Source organism: Lipotes vexillifer, unplaced genomic scaffold (assembly GCF_000442215.2).
Source record: "Lipotes vexillifer unplaced genomic scaffold, Lipotes_vexillifer_v1.1 scaffold444, whole genome shotgun sequence".
Lineage (NCBI taxonomy): Eukaryota > Metazoa > Chordata > Mammalia > Artiodactyla > Lipotidae > Lipotes > Lipotes vexillifer.
The window spans coordinates 2,036,536-2,041,623 of record NW_006793488.1 but is presented as its reverse complement, the minus strand read 5'-3'; positions in this window follow the sequence as shown (position 1 = coordinate 2,041,623).

Sequence of the window (5,088 nt, the reverse complement as noted above, 5' to 3'; positions counted from 1 at the left end):
GGAGCCTGTGCTCCGTAACGGGAGAGGCCACAACAGTGAGAGGCCCGCGTACCGCAAAAAAAAGGAAAAAAAAAAAAAAAAAAAAACAATACCACTGTCACACCCAGTAAAATGAACAATCCCTTACTATCATCTAACACCTCCTCCACTTTCAGTTTTCCCTATATGTCTAAAAAGAAAGCCCCAAACCGTCCATCTTTTTACAGTTGGTTTGATCTAATCAGGATCCCAGTGAAATCCACAGCATTGGGAAATATGTCTCTTAGACCCTCTTTATCACAGCTCTCCCTCTTCTTTTTTTCCCCCCTTATTCTGAATTCGGTTGACTATATCCTCCCTCCCAGCATCATCTGTCCTGTTCCCGTGGGCTGTATACTTTGTAAACTGCTGATTACAGCTGGCGGCGACATGGGTTGAGGTTCATCGTTTCTGGAGGGAGGCAAGATACTTTCTAGGTTCCGTGAACCTCTTTTCACATCACTGCAGGAACACCAAGGGGTCGGACTGTTCCATCTTGAATGACTGAGTCCAGGTTCACCAGCCTGATCCAGCCCTTGCCAAGCTCCCCGTAGCTCTCCTGTGTCCTTCACAATAACTCCACGAGGCAGGCACTACTCTTTATCTCCATGTGCTTGTGGCATTTGCCTACTTAATGGGGTCAGGTCCTCAGACCCAGAAGTATCCAACCCCACAACAGGGCTTTTCCTACTCCTCTCCATCCTGAAACACTCCCCCCAGTGCCGTCTGGAACCCACGTGGGGTCAGACACCAGCAAGAAGCCTCGTATCCTCAACGTCTCCTCTGAGGGTTCCCCTCTCCTTGCCCCATTTAAACCCTGGCTCTCCGGAGGGCACTGACATCGTCCGACACCACTCACCTCCCCCCTACATTACAGGCGTTCGCATCACCCCTCTCCCAGCCCACTGAAAATTCAGGCATGTCACTCACTGACACTCTAAAACTAGGCCCTGTCCTAACACAGATGGTCCTTCCAAAACCCTGGCCTCTCAGTTCCTTGACCTAAGCGTCTGATGCTCCCTTATGCAGCCACTCAAGCCCACGGCTGTAGCGCAGATGCTACCCTCAAGGGCAACCCCCACGCGTACTTTAAACAGCCCATCCTCTGCCTGCCCGCCTCTCCAGCTGCTGCACTTGGACCCCAAGGACCCACCACTTTTTCACTGACAAGTTTATGACTCCAAGACAGCTATGCAGAAAATGTGTAAAGGTTAAAATTTCACCCCGAGATGATTAAGTTGCTCGGCCTTAAAATTATTAAGGTGCATCGATAAGAGGGGTAGAAAGCTCTCAGAGAGCTAGAAATAGCTGTGCTCACACACAAATGATGCCCTTGCCATTCTGGGAAAAAGGGAGAGAGAAAGGAGTTTGTGGGTGTGTGGCTATTCCAGGCGGTACGAGGGCCATCTCATGACCGCGGCCTGCCAGCAGTCAAAGCAGGATGTGGAGTGACACAGAAAATGAAGGAAAGCCGAAAACCAAAAATTCCACGAGTTCAAGTCTTCATTCTCCAAGTTCAAGCCCAGAGGTTCCCACAGCACTACCAACCGTGACTAAGGTCTCTGGAGAACACAGACCCGAGAAAGATATCTTTTCCTTCGGAAACTAGCTTAAATGATTTCAGACACAAGGCTATAATTTCCCCTGGAGCACTAATAAAAGCCCTGATGTCCAAGGTAACACAAACCCAAAGGATATGGAAGTTAAAAACTCCAACCAAGGGCTTCCCTGGTGGCGCAGTGGTTGAGAGTCCACCTGCCGATGCAGGGGACATGGGTTTGTGCCCTGGTCCGGGAAGATCCCACATGCCATGGAGCAGCTGGGCCCGTGAGCCATGGCCGCTGAGCCTGCGTGTCCGGAGCCTGTGCTCCGCAACGGGAGAGGCCACAACAGTGAGAGGCCCGTGTACTGGAAAAAAAAAAAAAACAACTCCAACCAAAATGGATTAGGAATGTAATAACCTGATCCAGTTCGAGACAGAACATGGAGAGCTCTTGTTTTATGATCACCAAAGGTTGAAAATCTTAGCCATTTGATGTGGTCACAGGAGACCATACCTTGACCATACCAGCAGACCATACCTGCTGATTCATGCGACCCTTTTGTCATCAAAACGTAAACCCCAGAAGTCAAAGTCAAGCTCTGAATGAATGTTCCTGGTCTTTACTTATATGTGTATAAACAACTGAAAATTAGAAAATCTGTCAAGCTCTTGAAAACCAAAAGGATTTTTAGAAATGTCAACATTCAGAGCCCATGACATTTGAGATGTCCTTCAAGTGAATTTTTACCAGCTTCTAGAAGAACTTGTTCATCTCTTCATTTTGAGCCAAAAGGTGAATGAAATCATAGCCACAAAACAGGCTAGGCCTGCAACCAAGAAACAAGCTGCTTGCACAGAAGTCAGCAGAAACCCATGAAAAGGAGAGCTCCTCTCCAACAAGTCTTAGTACCAAACGACAAAGTTCTTCAACCGATTGAGTCCATCTTCATCAAGGAGTAGAGAAAGCTAAAGAAAAAGTGAGGTCAGCCCCAAACGTGGATTCGCATTTGATCAGACCTAGGCAGCCAGCTGCCGTCGTGCCCACCTCTTCGCTCCAAGGCCAGGCTCAAATCCCGGAGCTCCTGGGCCACAGGGCAAGTGCTGTTCCTAAACTTCCTCATCAAAGGAAGAATAAGTAGAGCCGCAGAGGAAATAGCTGTGATTTTGTGCTTCAACGAAATCATCCAGATTCCTCACAGTAAGCTTTTAGAAACACCTGCATTTTTGATGGGATTAGAAAATCAACAAAATAGGACAGAAAACCAGACACATCAACAACTGACAAAATGATGTCCCAGCCTTTGGATCAAGAGACCCCAAAGCTCATCTCTCCAAATGGAAAGTCACTGCACAACCAATAATCCAGGAACACTAAAACCTGTCAAGTGCTCAAAATTCTATTGCAGTTAAAGCCAGAAAGTAGCCCTGTTAAGTTTGCCTACAAAGAGGCTCCTTCCTCCAGACCTCCTGGCAAGACACAAACAAGGGAAACAGTTTCAGACCAGTTTGGCAAGAATGCTACCAGTGGTTCCCACTCAGCCACAGCTACAGCCCAGAATCAATGGGGAAACAGCCACATCAGCAAAAAGCTGTCAGAAAAAGGCTCCTCAAATTAGAATCCCCTACAGTCCCAAATCCTGGCACGTCACAAGCCACTTCCTCCTGGCAGCAGGTAATGAGTGTCCATCCTGCCGACACCACTTTTGCCCAGTGAAACTGAATCCAAGCCTAGTGATTGCATTTGATTCACCAAAGATGGCACTGTGGAGCCCAACCACCTGATTCAAACACGCCTGGCTGGAGGTAAGACCCAACCCATGAGAGAGCCAGGGGGTCCTGAACATGAATCCCGCGAGGTGTACTGGATTGCTCAGCCTCCTTTTTTGTTTTCTCTTTGGTTGTGTTAACTGTAGAATATTTTAGAGGACATACAATTATGTTTCACTGAAATTATACTTCATATTTTGAACTTTTTTCAAGTCAGGAAGAGAGGCTATTATGAACGTAATAAATTTGACTTAAAACTTTAAAAGCTCAATTGACCCCGCCCCCTTCAATAACCCACAGATTCTCAAACAAGCAGGTGCAAGCTTCAGTTTAAGGGAAACTAGGTTTATCTATGGAAATTGCCTTTGATTCAAGGACTAAAATCGGCATTTCTCATGGCACATCCAGTTCACCGTGCCTGCTTTACCTAGAATCCAACCGCTTCTCTCCACGTCTACTGCTACCATCCTGGACCGAGCCTCCGTCACCTGTCACGTGGGTACCATGGTACACACCCAGCCGGCTGCCCACCCCCACCCATCTCCTACTCCATTCTCCCTGGAAGCCACAGGGATCGCGACCCTTTCAAAACAGAAGTCAGATTACACCATTCCTCTGCTCAAAACCTTCCAGGCACATACCACCACCTGATCTAAGCTGCTACTCCCCCCGACCCCCCCCCACCGTGGTTACGCAGCTCTAGCTCCCTGTTTCTGGAACATTTCAGACACACCTCTGCCTCGGGGCCTTTGCACTGGCTGTTTGCTTTGCCTGGAATGCTCTTCTCTCCCGATATGCACATGACTCACATCCTTCAAGTATTTGCCCAAATATGGCCTCTCAGCGTGGCCTGTTTTAAACCTGCACTCTCCCACCGCACCAGGCATTCTCTTCTCTACATTATTTCTTCCCCTCCCCCGGAATATATTACCTGCTGATAGACTATTTTTTACTTATTTTGTTTAATGCCTCGTCTTCCTATTAAAACGCAAACCAGCTGAAGGTAGTAACTTTGGTCTGCTTTATCCAGTAGACCCGCCCCTCCCTCAATAACCCACTGACTCTCAAACAAGCAGGTGCAAGCTTCGGTTTAAGGGAAACCAGGTTTATCTATGGAAATTGCTTTTGATTTACTGCTGTATCCCTCGCACCTAAAATACTCAAATATTTGATGAATGAATGAACGGGTCTCATAGTTGAATGTGAAACAGTTTATAAACTAGGAGATCCTAGTTTATAAGAGTAACTTATTGTAAATAATCATCAATACACATAGAACAAAGTTGTGATGAACGATTATATCAACAACTGAATTCCCTAAATCAGTGAAACCCCCTTTTGTAGAAACCGTGGCCTTATAATCAAATGATTTCAGATGGGTCTCTGGCACGTACAAACAAAGCAAAAACAATTTGCCCAAGTTTGCCCAAAGTGCCTTTACATAAATGCTCAATACATTTAAACAGTTACGATGCTTCAAAAACCACATTGCAGGAGAAAATATATACAAAAGTAAAATTGTATAAAGTTCTTCATTAAAATAGTACCTTAAACAATCCTCTATCAATACCATAAAGAGCTAGGGACTTAGACCTGGACACTAGAGCTTAGAGCTTTTTCCATAATTACATGAAAACACGTGAATCCATCCACATGGACATTGCAGTAATAACCATTCAGTTAAAATCAATAACCCATCCTCCAGATGCACCTCAGAGAGCAGGTGATGGGAAATCACTGTACATCATACAGTTCTGGTT